Source organism: Melanotaenia boesemani, chromosome 19 (genome assembly GCF_017639745.1).
Source record: "Melanotaenia boesemani isolate fMelBoe1 chromosome 19, fMelBoe1.pri, whole genome shotgun sequence".
NCBI classification, from domain to species: Eukaryota; Metazoa; Chordata; class Actinopteri; order Atheriniformes; family Melanotaeniidae; genus Melanotaenia; species Melanotaenia boesemani.
Window position 1 is genome coordinate 4,438,036 of NC_055700.1, and position 23,967 is coordinate 4,462,002.

Here is a 23,967-nt window from a genome sequence, read left to right on the forward strand (position 1 = left end):
TGGCCCAGACCACCGTCCTGCTTGCCACGATGCAAGGACTAGGTTAAATGGCCCTTCACTGGCCATTTGTAGCTCTTTGAGGTAATGCTATTTTCTTTCTCTGTACTTTTTTTTATGTGTACCTGCGATGGACTGGCGACCTGTCCAGGATGTACCCTGCCCCTTGCCTGCTAATTGCTGCGATAATGTCTAGCCCCCAAAAATTAAAATAAGCTGTATAGAAAATGAATGAATGAATGAATGAATGAATAAATAAATGAATGAAAGGGGTCGTTTTCATCTTTTGTCTCAGTTTAGCTCCATTTTGTGGTCATCTTTCCATTCTTTGGAAAAGCAAGGAAAAAATAAAATTAGCAATGAATCTTGGCTTCAACTGAAGCCTGCACCATTGCATGTCTTTCGCCATTTTATTAAATTTGTAGTTATTTTCCCTGCTTTGGACATTTATTAAAATTAGTTGGCAGGAGGTTAAACTTGGCTCCTTAATTGGTTTTATACTTTGGGCTAACAAAGATGTTAAAGGTCTTTAGAGTGGGAGATAAACAGTGTGACTGAGTGAGTGCTGGTCTGCTCTCTGTGGTATTTAACAGCTGTTAGCTTCTGTGCCCTTCGTCTTTTGGTCCTTCCAGGTTCCGTCTTAATTCCCACATTCGCCGTTCGTGGCTTGCGGCTGCCCTGATGTCCACGCAGGAGGCCGGCCGATAAAGTCGCTAAATCCGTAACCTCTGATAATAGACCTTGCAGGCAATCGTTGAGTTTCACGGAACAGGTGACATTTTCCCTTCAGATGTCTGCCTCTTCCTCCCCTCCACCTTATTTATCTCAGAACACCACCAAGGGAGAAGCGCCTGCATTATTAACTTGGCAGTTAGCTGGGTGTTAATTACTGCTACTTTGAACAAAGTTGCACAGCTAAAAGACCAGGTGTGTGTGTTTGTGTGTGTGTGCAGCAACACAACAAAGGGGATGTTGTCTATGGAAGCATTGTCACAGCGTAAGGGGTGAGTTGTGTTTGTCATAAGAGACAAAAAGAGATAACAGGGCCAGTAAAAGGCATTTGCACACAAAAAGTCACTCTTTACTTTCTAGTCTTGCAAAAAGGGACACGTTAAATGATGTAAACTGGTAAGATGTTAGAGGAAAGTAATTGGCATGTGATTGTTGTTTTTTGTTACGGTGATGTTTTGTGTGTTTGGTTAGGTTAAATTCTTTTTGGTTTTTGTGTTATGTTTTGTGTCCTGTACTTTTGTTTATTTTGCACAGTTCTCTCCCTGCACACCTGGACTCAGTTAGCCAATTACCTGCTTTTTGCTTATCTGCTCCCTTGTCTATATCAATACACCTCTGGTTTCTTATTTCAGTGCGTGTTACATGTCATGTATAGTTTGCTAGTGCTTGCCCAGCTGCTCACTGTTTTTGCACTGTCTTCTGCTGCAGAGCTTGTTTTGAGTTTAAGTAAAAGTTATTATTTATTTCACTTCTTGATGTCTTGTCTATGAGCTTGTTTGTGTCCTGCTACCTCAACAACCACAGCAACAAAGTTAAAAAACTTGTTACTTTTGTGTCTGTGTGATGAGCATGAACAAATTTTGAAACAGAACAACAGGAAAAGAATAAACGCAACAAACCGGATGGAAAGTCTAGTTCTTTTCAAAGACTCAGCTACTTTTGACTTGGCTCCCTTGAAAGAGACAGTTTTTTTAGACTTCCAAATGGCTCTGTAATTAGTATCATTCAGAGCTTCTTTTTTAACCTTATTTAGTAATTATGAATGCTTTGTATATGGACTAATCCAGCTGACGTTTTGTGTGACTGAGGTGGGAAGTCCTAATTACCTTGTATCTGCGGATAAGGACAGCAACATGAATACCTGGACAACATTAGACAGTGGTATATTTACTGATGAGTATATCTTATCTGGAGATCTCAAAGTTTGTTTTTCATATTAGACATCAGTGCATCGATGCAAACCACGATTCATCTGTCAGAAACTACTTTTAATAACTGACAATCTGCATACTGGCTTACTTACTTATTGGAAATCTTATTGTAATGGTTTATGAAAGTTGGTAAAGAAATAGTTTTTTAAACTTGTGCAAAGGCTGTTCAGATATTTGGTATAGTTTTTTTTATAACTACTTTAGGCTGCAGGGCACAGTGTATCTGATCAGTTTGTGTTACTGACTGAATGATTTTTATTATTTGGTCACAATGTTGCCCTGAAAACAGCAAATAACATTACATTTCACAATATGTCCCAAATTAATCATTTACTCTCAGCAACACCGCAGCCTGGTCTGTTAGCATTAACTATAACAAACATTACCCGTTGTGTCACGTTAAGCTGGACGGCAACATGGATGTCCATTTAGTGTCAGATTGATGATTGTTTACCTACATTTACAGTGAATAAAATTCAGTGCTTCCTTTGTGGTGACAGCGTGCTAGTTCTCCTCTGCTCTCCACCCAGATGCAAACACACTGCCATCAGTGGACAAACATTGTCAACCACTGTCCCCTCTGTGTCACACAGACAGCAGCATTCTTCATGAAGTAAAGCTCTGTGTTCTTCACATTAACTTTTTTCCACTGCTGTTCGAACAGCTGATAAATCTACAAAAACTTCCAGATTTCCTTGACATTGTTAAGAAAATAGTCAGATTCTCATCTGTTGTACTGTGACATACACAGAAACACAACCTCAGCAATGGCGGAGGGTCTACGTCTACTTCTTTTTATTGCATCTCTTTCATCAAGTAAACTACAGTTACAACTTGATATTTTTACCAGACCTTGAAATGAACCACTGAACTAAACAAAGCAAATTAATAAAAGCCAAAGTCTTTACATTATGAGACTTTACAGCTAAAACCATTTTCTCCGCTTTTTCTTGAAACAGTTGTAATTCAAATCAAACAGAAGGTTGTACATTTTCTAGCTTGGCTTATTTAACCTGTGGCAACCACAACTTGGAAGCTCCTACAATGTGAAGTAAGATGTCGGGCAAAATCTAAGAAGTCTGGCTGTGTTTTAAAAATCATTGTATCAATCAGTAGATTATCAGGATGCTTTGTACCCAATGAGCTGCTGAATTCGTTCTGATGCAAATTATTGTCACAACTAAATGAAATGGTCTGAATGTCAATTCAGAATTCAAACAGCCAAACAATCTTAGGAAATATCTAAATTCAATTTTAAAAATAAGAAATTGACTCCATAGGAAGGAGACTGAGTAGCTAAGAGGCACAAAAACTCCTTTTCCCAAGACAATCTGACATCCAACGTGTTCTGCACGAGCTTGGTTAGGACTGTTTGGACAATTAACACATTTTTAATTGATCTAAGGGCACAGTCATACCAGGATAGTCTGGAGGACTTGGCAGGTCAAACCAGCTAAACAATGTCACCCGGTTACAACAACTGGTTGCTAGGGGAGATATTCCCAAAGCGAATATTCACCAAGATGGAAGAAAATCTGGCTCATTGATTGGTCTTTCCCTGAGCCACCACCAAACCATGTAGAGGGGTTTGCATGTCCCAGTTATCCTAGAAGCTATGTTGTTGGGGCTCCATGCCCTTGGTCAGATCACCCAAGGCAAATGTATCTCTACCTGAGGGACCAGACAATGTGGCCAGAACCGAAAATAGAAATCTTTCCCCTTCAGCTGATTCATTCAACACCAAGTTTTTGGAATCTTGGGGCTTTTCTTTGTTTGTGTTCAAACCTAATATGGTTTTCACAATAAGCTGCCCAGTAAGAGCAACAGGTGAGGCAGCGAGTTATCCAACATGCTGAGCTACGATGCAGTTTATATGATTTCCTCTCTTTGGTCCATTTGGTTGCGCCCTAAAAACTGAAGAACTTTGTGTAATTAACACAAACATAATCCAAAAATTTCCTCTGAATTTGCCCCCCAGGCTTCTCAAACCATGACTTTGGACTTCTACCTCAACACATGTTTATCTCACTGGCTGCAAAAGTAAATGAGGTCAAAGATAATAAAAGAAAGTTAAACTAACTTAAAACTTTTTACACATCTTTCCTTTGAGCTGTTGCAGCTGCCCTCTCTGGGTGATTGAAATCTATAAATTAAAGGAACATAAACACAGTTATGTTAAACAGGAGCTCATTTGGCTTTTTGCCGACATCCTTCTCTCTCTGGGATTCTTTAAACATGAACCAAAACGAGCTGAACTGAAGTGATTATACTGCAGCGTCATGGGACTCTGAGAGGAGACAAATTAAAGCTTTCCTCTGCAGCTAGCCTCATTAAGTGTAAATATGTTTGCTCTGAGGAGATTTAAAACATGTAGGTCCATGGCCAAACCCCTGTGGGTCTGAGTCTGCACACACACAAGAGCAAACTTTTTACATAGAAAAACTACTCTGTTGGGTCCATAAATAGAACATAATTCATTAGTTAAACTCCTACTGCTTCATAATCAGTCAAGTCGTCAAACAAACAAATCAAATGCATGTGATTAAAAAAATCCCTGGACGTTTTCTAAACTAAAATCCTTAAGAAGTTAATTTGTTTGAACCTTTATGCAACAGACACAGGCACAACTAATTGTTTTCAGTGTCTTTACTAAGTAACTTAATTGTATTTTGTGTAGGAGGTGGAGGAGGTCAATGCCCCCATACTCTGATTTAGACTGTATAGTTTTGTTGTTCTACTTGTATAATGACAATAAAAATTCACCAGAATCCAACAGTAAATTAGTTCAAGTGAAACACATACATGGATTTCTACTTCCAAGCAAACTGGTGTGTAAAAGTTCTCCAGGCTTCTTGAAGGACTTCTTCTTTGGATGTTTCTGCCCTTTGCTTTGTTCTCTGTCAAGATGATCCCACAATGCTTTAGTCTGGGCTTTAGGGAGGATTCATCTCTCCGTCAGACCTGTTATCGCTCCACCTCCACCTGTTTTCAGTCCAGTCCAGTGTCATTTGGCATACCACAGCAGTTCCGTGATGTTTCCCTTCCTTAAGAATGGTTTCTTGACAAACATCCTTCCATGGAGACCATTTCTGATGAGACTTTAGCCAGCAGTAGATGGATTAGCTGATTTCTCTGGTCATGTGTCAGGTCTTTGCTGTATTTGTTGCTGTTCATTAAGGGACATCACTGTTAATCTGCTGTAGCCCTGTCACTTATTTTATCCTCTGCTTGTCCAGTTTTCACAAATGTTTAAAGGACACACTGCACACCATGCTGAGATATGCCAAGTCTTCAGCCAACAGTTCTTTGGGAATCACCTTGCTGCTGCAAAAATCCTATTTTCTGTCTGTTAAACTGTTATCTTTGGTAATTCTCATAGATCCACCTAAAGAAATAAGAACAAATGATATGTCGTTGTGACAGGCTGCTGTTAACAAAGAGCCTAAAGATCCAAATTCAAAATGGTGAAGTTGTGTGTTATGTGTCAACAAAACTCTGGCTCATTCCTGTAGTTAGGCACCTGTTCTATGCTTGAATGATTCATACTGTACATCAGTGTTAAGAGGCTTAAACAAAAGCACATTCCCCTGAAAATAGTCAAGTACAAAAACTAAACTGAAAATGAATGAAAAAGCAGCCGATGTCCAAAGAACAACTGAACGACCTTCAAAAAGCCTGGAGAACTATTGCTCACCTTAAGAGATTACTATAACGTTTGGCTGCTTGGAAATAAAGTATAAAGAAAGAAAGGCTGTACTATGAAACAGTACTGTATGTTAATTACAACTTAATGAATCTGGTATTTTGCAGACTTAGAACTGGAGATGCTCAGTGACCGTTCCTTGGTGGTGTTCCAGTCTGAGTGTGACTAACATTGTGTCTAATCTAAGCACCATCAGGACCAGCAGTGGTATAAATGATTCAGCATTCAGTTCTGAACACGCTTCAGCCTGCTGGTTATTTCACGCTAGAAGGTTTAGCATGAAAGCTTTTTTGGTCTTTAGATTGAAGGTGCTGGTGTGAAAATCTGCTTCCCCAGAATGATTTTAGCATTTCTGTCTTCCCTAACATATAACTGAGCGGTAGTTCAACACAGTCATTGTAGGGTCATTCTGGTTTATTTTAAATTGCTATATTCCTCATTATTTAGCCTCATATTTAGGCTAACTTTCAGACATCTGGATTTTTCTCAGAAATCCCTTCTTTAGTGAATTTTATTCTCTAAATGAGGACAGAGAAGCTCTATTTTTTAGAATATGTGTGCCATGTTGAATATGTGCCTGATCAAAGGAGATGAAATTGGGCACAGCATGAGTCAGTCTGGCTGTTTACTGTATGTAGATAAGTACTACTGTTGGAGGTCTTCAGCCTTTAAGGTGCAAATTACAAATGTGCATAAAAACAGGTGGATAAATGCAAACAACACAAAGTCGGCTGCTGCTATAATCACAGAGTTTCACTCTGACTGCAGTTTATAGGAAGTGCAGATATTAAAGGCTATTCCAGAGGACATAAAAGAAGATGACACCAGCCGGAATCAGATGTCAAGTGGTGCACTAAAAGCTCTTATTTTTGGAAAATAAAAACTGCTGCTGTTTTGTTGTTTAATTTCCAGCTTTCTCAGACCTCTTGACATGTCGCCGTGTCTCCTGTTTGCAGCCTATACTGTAAATGGATCAGTGAGGACAGTTCATCCATAGCTGCTTGGACATAAACAGCCTCTATTTGTCTGCCCTTGAAAACCCATTAAATCCTCCCAGAAATACAATAAATATTTCCTTTTTTCCCAGATACAGTATGCAGCTACTCAATTCCCCACTATTTCCCAAATGTGTGGTAGGGTTTTTTTTTTTCTTTTACTATTTCTTTCTTTCTTTTAGCCCAGAGTGTAAGATTGACCCGAGCCCAACTCTTATCTCAGATTGATCAGCTAGACAATAACCCAGCCTGGCTGGCTATTGACGATAATCACACAGCTTTGCACTTTCTTCTCTTGGCTTTCTGGTTTGTTCCTTCAACTTTTCCTGATTTATTTTTCTCCTCCATCAGACTTTCCTCCCCCTCCGTGCTTGCTACTGCTCGTCTGCTCTCCGCTCCACTTATTTCTGACAGTTGGACAGGTCTGTAAGATGCCAGAGCATTTCGCACAATGATACCCATTTACTGCGCGGAGTGCTCATAATGACTTCAAATCATCTGTAATGGCTCATAATGGGCACTTCTCTCATCCTCCTGCAGGCATTTCAAATGTACATGCTTTTTTTTGTTCTGCGTGTGTGTTTGTATTGTGTATATATGGACATCTTTATTGCGTACACAGTCAACATAATGCATATCCTACCTAAAGTACATGAGAAAATGTATAAACCACAGGGGAACAGAGCTTTGAATTTGTATCAGCTGATTGGACTCACTTGAACTGTTTTTCCAAATGGTGGGTTGGGACCCCAACAGTAGCTCACGGGATAAATCCCAGGGGTTTTCCAATTGACTGACGGGAGAATTTTTATTCAACCTGTCACACTGAAATTTTTTTTAACTCCCTGTGGAGATGTGCGCTCACAGCTAGGAAGACCTGTGCAGAAAAAATGCAAACCACTTCCATCTTTTTAAGTCAGGTTACAGGACAATGCTCTGAATGTACAGTATCGCTTATTTTCTGTAATATCTTGGAAACGTCCATTAAAATTAATCTTCGATGCCTTTCCTCACAGTCATTGATGTAAATAAAGAACACTCATACAAGATCATAAAATACGTACATTTTTGGAAAGCCAAAAGGGCCGTAATTTCTCAATGATTTGATTTGACTTATAACAAACCTGCGTTTTTTATGGCACAATTTTTTTTAAAATAAGCCTGTTTATTTACAGTGCTGCCATAAATTAATTTCAACAGATTTAACATACAGTGTAAATTGAGGAAAATATGACTGTTCTTTTATATCATTCAAGTGAGCGATAATAAACGTGTGTCAAAAAGCCCTAAGAGCCTCCTCTCACTTTTTACATAATTTTCCCATTATGGTAATTAGCCCTTCTGTTTTGGAGCAGCCAATATAAAAAAGTTTCTGTAGTCAATAATTAGAGAGGAGAGCCAGATTAAAGCAATCCATCAAGGAGTAAAGTTGCCAGGAAATTTGGTGACATCCAGAAAAAAACATGATAGACAAAACAAAAAAGTTCAAGTTATATTTTGTTACACTGCATGCAAAAAAGAAGTAGCTTAAATACAAGCAACATCTTCCTCTGACTGGATGCATCCTAATAGGTCTTTGTTCATTTTACAGGTTGGTGGTAGTACTTGCTTAGCATTTCTGCTAGTTGCACCACTGCCGGTGCTTAAATGCCAGCTGCAGGATCTTCCCCTTTTTACTTCCAATACATCTGGAGATGAAGGTCAGCGATCAGGGACGTCTCCCTGCAGCTGGATTTTGGTACTCAGGTCCTACTATGTCTGTTAAGATCCCCCAGCTCTTGTCACCTTAACCAAAGCCAAAAACTCCCTTTCTCTGCTTCTTTAGAAAGGTCTTTCAGGGCTTTTTGACCTTTGGTTTCTGAGAAGCCGATGTCTTTCAGGAAGCACTTAGTTGAAGCCCCACAAAGCTATGGTAGCCAACTTCCAGGGGATAGGTTGTTGCTCTCCAGCTCCTTGTCAATCACTGCAAAGAAGATCTTTCCTTCTACATTGAGCAAAACAATGCTTCAGAATTATTCAATAGTAGATGCTTCTTGCTGTTTTCTTCCTTTTTTCTACTGCGTTCTGTCCTCCTGAGTGATGTTAGGTGGCTCTTAATTTGCTCCCATAAGGCTTCGAAACCTCCTTCTCATGCTCTGCCTTTTTCCATGCCTTATGTGGTGCTCGTCAATTTTTTATGAGTTGGAAGATTTCCTTTTCCCTTCTACTCTTGGCTTTGGGGTTGTATTCATTCTTCTCAATTTAGCCTAATCAGCTGAGGCATTCATCGTGGATGATATCGCTAAAGATGTTCGCTCTGCTTTCTGCACTGCCCCTGGGCAACTTGAGAATGATTGCCAGGTCGCCTGCAGACTTCTCCACACTTCTGTCTCCTTTACCTTTGGCCATTTGATCTTGTTCTTCCTGCCAGGCTTTTTTTCCTTCCTTCTTTGTCCTGTTGCTGGGGCCCTTTCTGCAGTTTGGTGGGACACCAGGGAGTTGGTGTCAATGGGTTCTGGTGGAATATGACCGTCTACAATAAGAGGCTTTGTAGCCCTGTGGTGCTCAAGCTGGCTCTGTGCCCTTCTTGTCTCACCTGCTTCAACAGTGCAAGGTTGTATCTGGTTATTCTGGGAACACTTCTTTTTTCCTTGGTCTCAGGCTTGTTTATTGGTTTAAGTGTATGTCTATCATTATTTTGAGACAACAACCTATACAGCCAATTGCATCTTCTGATTTTATTTTTCCCATGCTAATAACCCTGCATTGTATATTCTGATGGTCCCCTGTGATGGATATTAAATAAAGTCATACATATTTTACTAAATTTGTACCATAACTTTCGCCGTAAGAGGTAACATTTAAAAACCAGGTGTATTTCACACATTTCATTGATGAATTATTGGCCCACTTGACTTTCCATATACATTGTTTCATAGAAAACACAGATCAGTTTTCTTCATCATTTCCCTATTGCGATACAGCTGTTTCCACCCTTGTTGCACCCTGATGACACTGATACTCATCAGGTTTTGTTGACAGTTGCAGCTCTTGAAAATAATCTAAATGCCATTGATGAGGTTAGGACAGAGGTTCCCAAACTTTTTCTGCAGGGCCCTTGTGAAAGCCTGATTGTCTGCCATATGTTGTTTCCCTCTGGTTTGGTTTAAACAGGTGTGAACGTGGGCTGGTTCGCCAGAAAGCACCAAGGTTCTCAGATTTTAGTACGGAGCCAGAACCAGAATGGTCTCTGTCTGAAAGCAACTGCATTTGATAGAAAATGTAAAATATTTATATGCTGGTGTGTAGAAGTAAGAAAAACTGCAGCCTTTCAGGAGCTTAGTCAACAATCTTTAACTGGATCTAACAGGTGCAGTTATGTGTGTGGTGTGTGCATGTGTGGTTAAATTGTCATTCGCACACATTTAACAATAGTCACCAGCTTGGTGCAAACAAACTCTCACATGCTTTGCTCAGAGAAGCTGTCTGAGGTTGTGTAGCAGCAGTCGTTTGGGTGCGTTGCATTATTGCACCTGAACAGCCTGATGTGTCCATGATATTTGCACAGGAATGGCATTCGTTAAAAAAGTTGTCTGGTTATTTCCGTTAAAAACTATTATTGGCTGGTTTGATGTAATTGTGTATGGCTAAAAACAATCAAATCCAGTGGAAATGTACATGAAACAGATTCCCATGAACTACACTGATGCATCTGCAGACCAGACCAATGTTCTGCTTTCTAGTTCATACAGTTACCCTGCGTTGCTCCTATTCTTTTTAAAAATATTGTTATTATTGTTATGCGGACTGTTGATTATAAAGACTACAATGCCACTAATGGATGATGCCAGATGATGTGCCAGGACCCCGCTCGATGGTGATGCTGTTAGCAGTTCTTTGTTGGCTGACGTTAATAAAGCACCGTTAAGACAAGTGAGTGTTGTGATTAACAAGACAATCATCACTGTCTTCAAATGTAAAATGATAAATTCAGTAAATATATGAGATTTTTTTTATTATTTAGTGTAATATTAAACAACCTTTGTTTGAGTGTTGAAAATACTGATTTTTAATCTGTTTGTAATATCTGTTTTTTAATTGTGTTTAATTTTAATTACCAAATTTTAGCTAGATCAGCAGTATTTGGGCAGGTAGAACCAGTAGCATCACAACTGGAAAGATAAAAGGATAAATCTTTTACTTAAAGCCGTTTAGAAAGAGGAGCAAGCGCCGAGCATCAGACACTGAAAGGAAAAGATGAAGGTGTTGTAGACTCCCAGGGAGGCACAGCAGGGAATGAAAGGGAACCAATGAAGACAGAAAAGCCGTGTCATTATACATGAGAGGATCACAGCTGGATCAGCGACTGAGGTCTGACGTCAACACGAAGGCCCAAATCCACATGTTAACAATGAGGGGCTGCCAGTTCAAAGGCATTAGACTGGGGAGGCTTCTCTGCTCTTTGATCCGTTTGTGGAGCCGATGCAACAGTAGGTTTCCTCTGGTTGCGTCTCCTCCTGGAAAAGTCAGTCTGACAGTGGCGAAGTAAATGTACGCATAGGAAGGTTGAGGAGCTGGTTACTCTTCCTACTGGCAGTAATTTGTTTTTGGGTGTCATGAGAAGAGTCAAGATGCCAAATGGAGTGCTTTTGATCCAGCATTTAGGCATGTTTCATGTTGAGGTTCAGGGACAGAAGTGTTGTTCTGCCCAGAATTTAGTTTAATCTTAAAACTGAAATTGAATATGTGTACACATAATATTTTACCTGCCAAGGCAAAAGTTCTGATAAAGTTATTGGTGTCATTTCTTTTTTGCAGAACAACAGTGAAATCGTCAGGTTTGGTTTGATTAAACTTGGTGGACAAAGTTTATTGAATGTCAGAAAAGATCTGAATTGTTTTCATTAAATTTTAAAAATAAGACCTTTGCAAAGATGCGATCTCTATTTTCCTCTACTTCTGCCACTGTAGAGTCAGAATTATATTGTCAACTTTTAATTTACATATATAAAGGAATTCATTGAACTACACATAATTCGGCTGTATTTTCCTATTCAGAGCTGATATTCATTAAGTTTGGTTGTATAGTGGTATCTGTGCAGTGGTGGACTTGTCCTATCTTAGTGTGTTTGAATAAGCAACTAAAGTTAAATTATTAATACCTAAATATGCAACCAAGTGATGAAACTCTCAGACACTGAAGTCCTAAATGAGCTTTGTTGATCTGAACCAACATCTTTTATATGAAGTTGTGGTTCTTTAGAAGGCAGATTAACTTTATCAATAGTTACTGAATTTATGTTGTTTTCATGAGAAACAATTTCTCATGAACCTAATTAGTGGCCAAAGAGGCGTGTAGTTTTTCTTGATGCTTTTTATGTATGAAGGGTAATATATATAGGAGGATGGTTTAAACCACTTCACAGTGTCTGTGTTTGCATCTGCAAAGGTCTATTGGGTCCCTCTGCAACTGACTGTGTGCAGCCCAAATATTTATTATCCAGCTGAGTACACATGCACCTGCACCAATCTCCAGTTCAGAAAAATCACCACAAAAATAAACAAAAGAACAAAATAGACATTTCCTGGAGAATCACCATTTTCTACATTTTGCAATGCACTGCAGACAGATTGAATATCCATGCATGGAAGCTTCAGTTCAGCTAATACATAAGTGGAGAATGAATATGACACCAAGCACCTCTGCAGAGTTCTAATCAGTTTGTGTGCATAGAAACAATTAAACCAAGTTGAGTTTCTATGAATCCTATCTGAATATTCATGGGTCACATGATAAGTTTTTCTTACTGTGGGCTTCAGATGTGCAAAAACCCCACCTTTTCGCTTTCAGTTGAGAATACCGGGTATGATTTTTGACAGATTTGGTGTGAAGAATTAAATTTAATTTATTATTATTAGATGAGTGTGAGCTAAGATAATGAAGGCAGGAGACTTGTCATCTGTCAGATTTACTAACCTGTTGCTGTGTTGCTGTTTTTAACTGTGAACACTGATGTGCATCACTCAGATACGCAACACTCACAGCAGGGACATGATGACTAAAGCCAAGCACTGACACAAATATTTAACCTGGATTTAAAAATGTATACATTTGGTGAAAGTTTAATCTCCACTGGCAGTTTGTACCACTTGTTTGTAGTATAACAGCTAAATGCTGCTTCTGTCACAGGGTGTGGGATCCAAGCACAGACACTGGAATGGAAAGAATAATCTGTTTATTTAGGGAATCCACGGGTAGGAGGAGAAGTTCGGCAGGCGAGAAGGCAGGCAGGATCTCTGAGCAGAGCAAAAATATGGTAAATTAGGCGGGCAAAAGACAAAGTGATCAAAACATGCATAAATGGCCGAGGGCTGTTACCACTGGGTAAGGCAACAATGTGGCGATGACTTGACGGCTGAGCTGGTCTTAAATACTCGCTTCTTGATTATAGAATGAGGCACAGGTGAAGAGCCGGTTGCCAGGAAAACAGGCCACCAATGCCACGCACCAGAGCCGGAACCACAACAGCTTCTCCATGTTTAGTCTGGACTCTGGTCTGGACTAGTTGACCAGAGTCTTTGGATCTAAGAGCTCTGCTAGGTTTATATTCTCTGAACATATCACAGATGTATTCTGGGCCTAAACCATTCTGGGATTTGTAAACAAGCAGAAGGGTTTTAAAATCTATTCTGTGACTGCCTGTAAGCCAGTGTAAAGATTTTAAAACTGGTGTGATGTGTTCAGATCTCTTAGTCCTGGTTAAAACTCTAGCAGCAGCGTTTTTGATGAGCTGCAGATGTTGAATGCTCTTTTTAGAAAGTCCTGTAATTACAGTAATCCAGCCTACTGGAGATGAATGCATGGATGAGTTTCTCTTGGTTATTAAATGCCAAACAGAGTAGAGATGGCACAGGCAGGTTTGTTTCCACTTTTATTTAATAAATTCATTAAAGTCACTGAAAGGTTTCCTTTACTAAAGAGGAGGCAATCAAAGAATCCAGTCATTGTTCTTGTCTTTTGACACAAATATTAAAAACAAATAAATGAACTAAATTCAAACTGGCGACCTGTTCAGGGTGTAACCTACCTTTCATCTAGCTAGGATAGGCTTCAGCTCACCTTGCATTGGAATAAGCAGGTAAAGACAATCAGAATCAATATCAGAAATTCTTAATAATGCCAGAGGGAAACTGCTGCATTGCAGTGCTCCTTAAAACAATGACATACAGTGAGAGAAAAGGAGATAGAAAATAGTGATATGAGACTAAGTGAACAAGGTGCTGAAAGAGATAAAAAAATATAAAATAATTCAATCAATAAAAAATTTAAGTATGTAAAATATGAATAGTACAACAAAGACATTAACAAATAGATATATTTTTTTACTTCTGGTTCCTTGCAGACTTATGGAGTTTGATGGCCACAGGAAGGAATGATTTCCGGTGGCGTTCCGTATTGCAGCGAGGTGGAATCAGTCTGTTAACATTGTCCAGCATGTTGTGGAGATGGTGGGAAGAGCTGACCAGTATAGCTCTTAGCTTGGGCAGCATCTTCCTCTCTGACACCACCCTCAGAGACTCCAGCTCTACTCCTAGCCTTATGGATCATTTTACTTAGCCTGTTGGTGTCCGTCTTCAGTCTGCTGCCCCAGCCAGCACGCAACAGCATGAAGACGGATACTGGCCCCCACAGACTCTTAAAATATGTTAAGAATCATTCTGCAGATGTTGAAGGACCCCAGACCTTTGAAAATAGAGACGGTTCAGCCTTCCATGTAGATGGCATCAGTGTTTTTGGTAAAAATTAATTTATTTATCAATGAACACACCAAGATATTTATAATAATAATAATAATAATAATAATAATAATAATAATAATAATAAATAATCATTGGATTTATACTTTCCTTTATATTGTAAGATCTCAAAGGGTTATGGGTTAAAGAAAGAACAATTAAAAAAAAAAGATATCTAAAGTCCACATTCACACCACTGATGAAAACAAGGGTCACTGGTGGTGTTGACCTCTGCATATCCACAACCAGATGGATGGATGATGGATAGCACTGCTGATCTGGATTTTTATTTCATTGGAGTTGAGCGTTACTCAGAATAGTAACAAATAAAAATGTTCATTCAGGAAAACTTGACGTATTACTTTCTATAACTGTGCTGAGCAAAAGAAGTGTTCAGACTCATCAAATCCAAATCTCTGGTTCCACTCCTGTCAGACAGGAAATGGTCTCCACAGCTCTATGTGAGTGATGGTGACTGGTCTGGCCTCACTGACCAGGCCTATGGAGGAACCAATCACAACTATCAGTAAAATGTACATTTGTCTCTGGGAGGATGTGGAAATATAAAAAAATCCCAAATATTGGAGCAGCTCATGTCATGAACCTCTCAGTAAATCCTGCAGTGTGTCCGATTTATTGCTGTTCCTGCTTTAGCTTACCATTTTCTAATCCATCTCTATCTTCACTGAAACTTCATTTAAATGAAAATCCATCAGCAGTTTGACTCTGACAGGTCTTATACTGAGCGGTCGTCTGTAATCTGTTTTTCATTGTCTACCGATCGATCGCTGTGTCCTTCTCTCAGTGCTGCTGTCGCTCAGCCTGAGAGTTAACAGTTTACTGTCGTCTGTGTGTGTCAACACGTCTGAGTGTTTCTCTGAGACTTTAACACAAGCACTGGAGGTGTGATGTGGAGTTGTCTCTTTCAATTTCAAATTCCGTGTTTAACAGCAACCTGTATTGACTACAAAGTTCATGTTCATCAAACACATGTTTTTATGCAATGAACATTGATAAAGGTTATAACGGGCTATACAGTCTCAAACATATCCTACAAAGTCAACACATCCACTTAGAGACTGTTACAAAAATAATTGACACTTTTACTTCTTAGGAAGTTGTTAGTAGATGTTTGGATTGATCTTAGTACTTTCCTAACTCTTCAGGTTGTGATTATTCTTTATCAGAAGCAAGGACCATATGCCCCACAATATGGGTTTAATCTTTTAATGAAAAGTACGGATGACATTAAGCATAAATTTGAAAGCTCTCTGGTTCATCAGTGGTGTTTTTTATTTTCCAAGACTGGGAAGAGGAGACTGTGTTGGGTTCTGTATTAAGGTCCTGTAATGCTCCCTTTATGTATGGAAATAGGTACGTCTGTGTCAAGAGTTGCCCTCATACTTTAATGCGTACCTTATGTTAGCATGTTTTTTTTGGCCAATATATCCACTAGCTCGCAGTGTAGAGTTCAGAGTTCACCAACGAGTTCTGACCTCAATTTTAGACACTAGCAACCATGGCGATGATGGAGGAGATCATGAGGAAGAGACAAAAAAAGAGGTGGTGCAGAAGACGGCAGTCTGTGCAGCCATTAAATAAACTACAGCTTTTTTGTTTCTTTCATAGTTCACACGTCAGGTATCCTGCTTAACAGGGTTTCCAGTGGTACTACTCTGTTTGCTCCGCCAGGATTCATGTCTGCAAGGGCCATGAAAAACAGACCAGATTACAAAAATAAAGCTATCCCAAAACAACTGAGAAACTAATGTACTCACTTTTAATCTCAATTCACTTAACACTGAAAGTTGTTTATGCAGCATAATTTTCTCTGATGTCACCAAACCAGAAATGCCGTGTTGTAGGTCATTGAGTGAGTATGAGAAACAGAGAAAAGCACCATTAAAGGGAAACTTCATTTTCTTGTTAGTCATTTAGTTGGATATGTAAAATTTGTTATCTACTGTAACTATTATGTACACAGTAGGCAGTAAAATAGTATTCAGTGCTTGTGTTTAAAATCTGTTTCATGTAGCTTGAATAAGAGTAATTATCCTAAGGTTAAAAAAATGTGTCAATTGTTTGTATAGACAGTTAAAAGTAATAGTTCAGATCAAGAGAACATAAGTGGCATAAATAATTTGTATTTGTTATTGTGCTCATGTAACCTTGCTGGAAAAATATTAAGTCAATGAAACATTACAAAAGTCAGACTGTCCTAAAGCGATATTACGACCAGGTTGTAAATGGAATCTGTCAAATTGTTAATGATACCTGATTTCTGTAAAGAATAAACTTTCATGTATGAAGCTAAAGCCAGCTCAACGTGTCTTCTCTATTCTTCACCACAGCTTGAAATGTTGAGACGACAAAAACTCTGTGGACTTCTGACTATAATGCCAGAGGGGCAACATAAGCAAATAGGTTAAGAGCCAACCATTGAAAAAGTACTCCATGAATTATTGTTTCAGCTGGCAACAAGTCTTTTTATTCCAAACTGATGTCAGAAGTCATGTCCTGTAGTCATGTAAAAAATGTATTAACCTGTTTCAGAAGAGTCAAATTATTGGCATCAAGAAAGAAAACATCTAAGGAGATGCTGAAACTACTAAAACTAGGTTAAGAACTGTCCAATGCATTATTAAATAATGGTTTTATAGTGAGGAACCATCATCTTCTAGAAAAAATTACTGACTGTGATCCTCAATCACTTTGGTGAAATCAAATCAAGCTCACAACCATATTTAATAGTGAAAGTAAGAACATATCCACAAGCTAAAGTGTGAAACAGCTGTGTAGCCTTAAGAAAATCACAAATCATTGAGACTAATAAAAAAAAACGGCTTCAATTTGCTAGAAAGCGTAAAGACTGGACTCTGGAGCAATGGAAGGTCATGTGGTCTGATGAGTCCAGATTTACCCTGTTCCAGAGTGATGGGAGCATCAGTGTAAGAAAAGAGGAGGATGAAGCGATTCAGCCATGATGTCTAGTGCCTATTGTACAAGCCTGTGGGGGAAGCCTATGATCTGGGGTTGCTGCAGTTGGTCAGGTCTAGATTCAGCAACATTGTGTTCTCAAAGAATGAGGTCAGTTCATACCTGAATATACTAAATGAGCAGGTTATTCCATCTTCCCTCATGAGACAGCCATATTCCAAGATGAAAATGCAGGATTCATCTGGCTCAGCTTGTGAAAGAGTGGTTCAGGCAACAGGAGCCATCATTTGCACCCATGGATTGGGCACCATAGAGTCCAGATCTGAACCCCATTGAGAGTTTTTGGGATGTGCATGGAGAGAGCTTTGTGCAGCAGTTGGACGCTCCCATCATCAATACGAGATCTTGGAGAAAAATCATTGCATATCTGGATAGAAAAAAATGTAACATTGCAGAAGCTTATTGAAACAATGCCACAGAGAACGCTGCTGTAAACTAAAGTCCAATGAAAAGTAAAGACTGAAGTCAAACAAGAGATATTAAATCAGTTTTTTTTCTGTGCTGTGAAGTAGCAAAACACTGATTCTCAGGAGCAGAAAATCTAGATATAATCAAATTGTGGTGAAACTAGAATGTTTGGTTACAAGAAACAGATAAAAGTGGGAGATAATGAATGTTTTAAACAGTAAAGTGTAAAACATTCAGTAAAAACTGTTTACTTGCTGAAATTTAGCAATTTTTTAAAACAAATTTCAACCCAATCCAATGAGAAACGAGCGACTGGTGATGCAGAAAGAAAATCACAAAAGTGATTAAACTCAACTCAGAAAAATCTTGAAAAACTTATGATCTGAAAGGACCTATGAGCAGTCGCCTGACTTTCTCCCTGCAGGATCAGATGTGATGGAGAGACTAGTGTGTTTAGTAGATGACTTGAGTGCCACATAAGTGTCATCTTTGCTGTTCGAATATGTGCACACCACTGCTCATCAGGTGGAAACACAAATCTGATTTTAGTGTAGGGATAATCACACACTTTGGCGATAAACAAGGTTTCCCTGGTCTCCACGGTTACCTGTTGTTGCGCGCTTTGTGTGCACGTGCTAACGAGTTTACACAGGTGGCATCATGAGGAAGAAATGCTGGTTAAAAAGACGACGGACCGACAAGGGAGAGGAAGATTGAGGAGGTGTGATGAGCTTCTGTCAGCAGGAGATTGTGTTTGGCTTTCTCTGCCATGGTGTTTGTGCTTGATTTTGTTCATTTCCTCTCTTCTCTATGAGCGCATGCCAAAATAAGCTCATTACCATCACAGGAGCCAAGGCTGGAATTCAGAAATTCATTAGCTCAACGATTTGCATAGACTCGCTTTCCTCTGCAACCATGCATGTGCATGCGTGTATGTGAGTGCTTGGCCCGGCTCGCTGAAGGCACTCAAACCCACTCCTACCTGCTTCTCTGTCACGGTTTCTCCTTCCTCTTGTGTGGCTGAATTAAAATGTTCCCCCTCGCTCTGCTGAAGGCTTGAGCTCCGGCGTGATTCATGTTCAAAGAACTGGAGTCTGAGAAGCAGACACTGACAATTACTGCAACAAAGGCATGACCGACAGGGAGAGAAGCTTTAATTGAGTTAAAATTGAATTTCTGAATAGATCATTGTGAATAAATACAGTTCTTTTCTAGCAGGGTGCACTCCAGCGCAGGAGAGGGAAGATATGAAATCTTTCTCATGGCCCTTTTCTGCTCTCTCATTTCTCTTCTGGCACTGTATTCATTTTCTGTCCCCTGCTTATCGGAGATAATGCCATGATCTGAGCATTGCCTCAGGTACAATATCTAAGATTGAGCTGAGGGAAGGCTGCAGAGCGATACATACTGCATAATACTGAGCAGCAGTTGGTTTTTATGACTTTATCAATAAATGGTTGAGTTTCAGAAAGTAGAGCTGACTAAAAAAAGTTGCAAATCTTTTCACATGTTCTGCATCAGGTGGTTGGACAGGCCATCCAGTATGGTGGTTCAGTCTGTGACTGTGTAGTCATTCCACTTGCTGCAGGAAAAGCAGAATTAGGGCAGGCCAACACCTCACATGACAGCTCAGTCAACATCACTGCATCTTTGTGTGAGCAGGTTAATGTGAAACATTAAACAGCACTTTGTCGAGAAGCTGAGGTTAAAAGGTTTTAGTAGGTGTAAAGACTATTCCAGCCTTAGCTCTTGCTTTCATGTATCACTGCACCGGCAGCCAGAGACACAAACAATTTGACTGTTGACTGAATCTGAACACAGATACGGGTTTTATTGTGTTTTTGAGTGTTTTCTTGTTTTTTGGGGGATGCATCGCACATCTCTAACAATGTTTAGAAAGTTCAGGAGCAACAAAGTTCTTGTACACTTCTACAGAGAAGGAATCAATAACAACAACAATTTTGATTCCCACTTGTCACATGCCGAACTATACTGGACTCTGTGGCTCCAATAAAAACTGTGAAGCACAGGGTTAAATCTGAGCCCTGGCTTAATGACAAAACTCGGGAAGCTAGACGAGAGTGCTGCAAAGCTGAGCGAAGGTGGAAAAAGGAAAAGCTGCAGGTTTCCTTCCTCATCCTTAAGGACTGTTGGTGCTGTTACCAGCACAAGGTACCAGCTGTAACAGCAAACCTTATTGAGTCTAATCGTCATAACCCACATGTGTTATTTAAAACCATGGACACTGTTCTTAATGCCCCACAGCCTGTTAGCTTGGAGGCATCTTCTGAGACTTGCAGTAGCTTCTCCACTTTTTTATTGATAAGGTTGCTACTGCAAGGACTCTCATCTCTGCTCCTGCATTTGACCCTTTTGTCTCTGTTCGTTGTTCTGCAGCTCTTGAGGAGTTTGAGCTGGTATCTTTTTCAGTTCTGGAAGATCTGATTGGCCATATGAAGCCATCAGGCTCTCCCCAAAATGTTTTCCTAGTATAGGGCAGGCAGATCTGGCCATTATTAACAGTAGTTTGTCATCTGGAGTTGTTCCGTTGAGTTTTAAACATGCTGTGGTCCAGTCCTTGATGGCAGCGTACTGGCCAATTTCAGACCTATTTTGGGGCTGCCTTTTATTTCTAAAATCTTAGAAAAAGTTGTCCACACTCAACTCAAGCTGCTTTTAGATGAACATTAAATCCTGGAGGTGTTCCAGTCTGGCTTTAAAACTCTGCACAGCACCAAGTCAGCTTTGTTAAGAGTGTTTAAAGACATCCTCTTAGCAAATGACTCTGGTGAACATATTATTCTTATTTTATTAGACTTAACAGCAGCTTTTGACACCGTGGACCACACCACTTTAGTGGCTCGGTTATGCTGCCTAGTGGGCATCGGTGGTACTGCATTGGAGTGGTTCAAGTCTTATCTCTCCGACAAAAGCATGAGTGTGACCTTTGGAAATTTTGACGACAGTCAGATATATGTGCCCCTTAAAAAGAAAAATGCTTTCTCCCTTGCACCCCTTCTGGCATGTCTCAAAGACATAAAAGCCTGGTTGGCCCTAAACTTTTTATACCATAATGAGAAAAAAACTGAAGTGATGGTGTTTGGTCCCAGTGGCTTTTGTGAACCCTTCTTCATTGTTTTGGGTCCTTTGGTAGGTTTTTTAAAGCCAACAGTCTCAAACTTGGGTTTAAAGATGGACAGCGATTTTAAACTGGATAGGCAAATCAGCTCTGTAGTAAAGTCCAACTTTTTCCACATCAGGCAGCTTGCTAAGGTCAAACCTTTTCTTGAAAAACAACACTTTGAAACAGTAATCCATGCCTTCATTACATCTCGGCTGGATAATTGTAATGCTCTTTATTTTGGGGTTAGCCAGTCTTCCCTTACACATCTCCAATTGGTGCAAAATGCAGCTGCACACCTCCTAGCTGGAGTACGTAAGAGGGAGCACATAACCCCCATCCTGGCCTCACTTCACTGGCTGCCAGTGCACTACAGAGTTCATTTTAAGATTCTTTCATTTGTTTTTAAATCTTTAAATGGTCTGGCCCTCCTTACCTCTCTGAGCTACTCCACCCCTACGCTCCTGCTCGGTGCCTCAGTGCCTTACTAGATGAAAGGATGCCAAAGTAAAAACAGAAAAGGAATGGAACAGGGGAAAAACCAGCAGTCTAGGTAGAATGATGTTTCCTGTTTGTGTCAAATAAATGGTAAATGGTTTGTATTCATGCAGCACTTCTACTGTACCTGAAATGATACCCAAAGCACTTTACATTATACATCACATTCACACACTGACGGTGGAAGCTGCCATGGAAGGAGCTAACCACAACCAATTAGGAACAATTTGGGGTTTGGTGTCTTGCTCAGCCTCAACATGAGCCTGACCGGCTGAGGATCGAACCAGCAGCCCTCAGGACACAAGGCAAACACTCTACCCACTGAGACATGTCGCCCCAAATACTAGGGCAGTCCGTGCATCTCTTATACCATAAAAGAGTAAGTGCCAAAATGAGGCTTTACAGCAATTTCTGGTGCCTCACAAAGTAAAAACTGATGAGAAGGGCTCCTGGCCAATTTGAGAATGACCATGAGCCTTTTTCGCCTGGAGCCCAGGAGAAGTATAAGTATCAATTATCAAGCAAAACCATTACAACCAACACTAGACACAGTCGAAGACCATATGCTCAGCCTATGAATGTGCTAAAAAAAAGGCATCAAGGGGCCATGTTGGAAGCACGTTTTAAAGACTGGCAAGTATGTCCAGTGTCCATTCACAACATCAAACCTCCGAACGAACATCCAATTTTAATATTCATACAAATGTATTTAATGTTCTTTAAACATTTGTATGAACAATAAATTTGGATGATGTTTTTCTTTTTAATCTCTTTATTGCCTTATTTTCCTCACCCTAACAAGCAACTGGTCAGAGGAACTTGATGATCTGACCCTGGATCCAATTATACATTGAAGTTGTCAATATGATCAAACTTTGTTATAATCTGCTAAATAGTTGTTTTTTTAATCTGCCTTTAAATTTATTTGACAAGTTTTATTTAATTACATGGTATCTTTTTACATAAAACCTGAGAGAGTATGCACTTTCATTTTCATTTGACTAGGTTATAAGCATGCTATTCTTTTGTCTTAACAAAATTATATGATACATAAGATTTAGGATTGTACTAGCTATTAAATTTTAATATTAGACATCAGATCTTGTGCTTTTTTCCTTTCTTTTCAATTTAACATTTTCCATTTTACTAAGTGGAGGTTTTTTCTCAGCTGCCTCCAGCTCTGCCGTCCTGCAGGAGAAAGCTTAAAATGAAGCTGAGTCACGCAGCAGCCTGAGGCCACATTAACCTCAAAGCATCAGGAGATGATTATTACATTATCTCTTTTTGTCATGAACTTTTGTCGGATTACCCTTTTGCTATTTTATAATACAGACTATGAGCTGTAACTGCCCATCATGTTACTCAGTATTATGAGCCTGACACTCTCTTTGCCTTCATTATTGATTTTTTTAGTAGGTTTAATTTATTTTCTAATGGACCCGAGTGTAATGAGAAAAATCAACTTCGTTAAACAATAAAAAAGGTAAAGTAGGGAATACATAATTTATAAAAGAAATTTTTTATTTGTTTATTTATTTAACATCTCTGTATTTCTTTTTTTTTTTTTTTTTTTTTTTTTTTAAATAGAAATCTGTTCAATCACCTGTTTTTCTTTTATAACACCTGTAGGAGCAACATAGACCAAAGACTGTCATGGTTGCTACTCTGCTGCAGCGCTGCAGTCAAGCTCATCTGCTCCACCTGCCCTGATTGCTCATTCTCTGCACCTGCTCCCCACCCTCCTTAAACACAGTATCCAGCCTCTGCTTCCCTGCCAGATGGTCATCTAACTTTGTCTTGTTCTTGAGTTTCCTTGTATTTGCAGACCTCTTGTTTTTGAACCGGTAACGTCCCTGGATTTTGCTCCTGCCCAGGCCACATCGGATTGTCCCCCCTGCTAGTAGCCTGCCTGGATATTCACCCCTGCTTGGAATGACCAGAGTTTTTGCCTACCCCCCCTTGATAAGTTGCATGATATCTGCCTTTTGTGTATGACCATTGCCTGCCCTCTTGACCACGTTTTTGGATATTGGATTCATGCTTTAACGCCTGGAGTTCTTGCAGATTCCGGCGACACACAGTCAGCCCAGGTCCTCCTGCCATATTCCATCAGACAGCTCCAAGTTCTCTCTACCACTCCTCCTGCTTTAATTAATTATACTCTGTTCAAACCTAAGATCTGTGTGATGCTGAATTTCCAGGTCTTCAGGAGAAACCATTACATTACCATCTGGCCATAATGGACCCGTCACCCACACAGGAGTGGCGCTCATGCGTGGAGACGTTTATTTACAAGTTGGAGTCCAATATGCAAGATTTAATGTCAATGCTGACTAACCTCTCTACATCAGCAGGTCCCCACAGTGCCACAACTTCCCTTTCCTCCGCAGTATCATCTGCATGTCCAAAGTCACGTTTGGTTCCGCCCGAGGTCTTCACAGGTGAGCGCTCTCAGTGTCGACCCTTTATTACCCAGTGTGAGATACAGTTCGAGCTCCAGCCCTCATCATTTCCCTCTGATTGAGCAAA

At 39.7% G+C, this 23,967-nt stretch overlaps 1 long non-coding RNA gene across 1 annotated transcript; it reads left to right on the forward strand.

Annotated features, from left to right (window-relative positions):
- Positions 1 to 23,152, forward strand: LOC121630343. Its single transcript, XR_006008517.1, has 3 exons — positions 1 to 14; positions 12,122 to 12,125; positions 23,079 to 23,152. It is a non-coding gene; the product is annotated as an uncharacterized LOC121630343 (long non-coding RNA).
- The last annotated feature ends 815 nt before the right edge of the window (positions 23,153 to 23,967 follow it).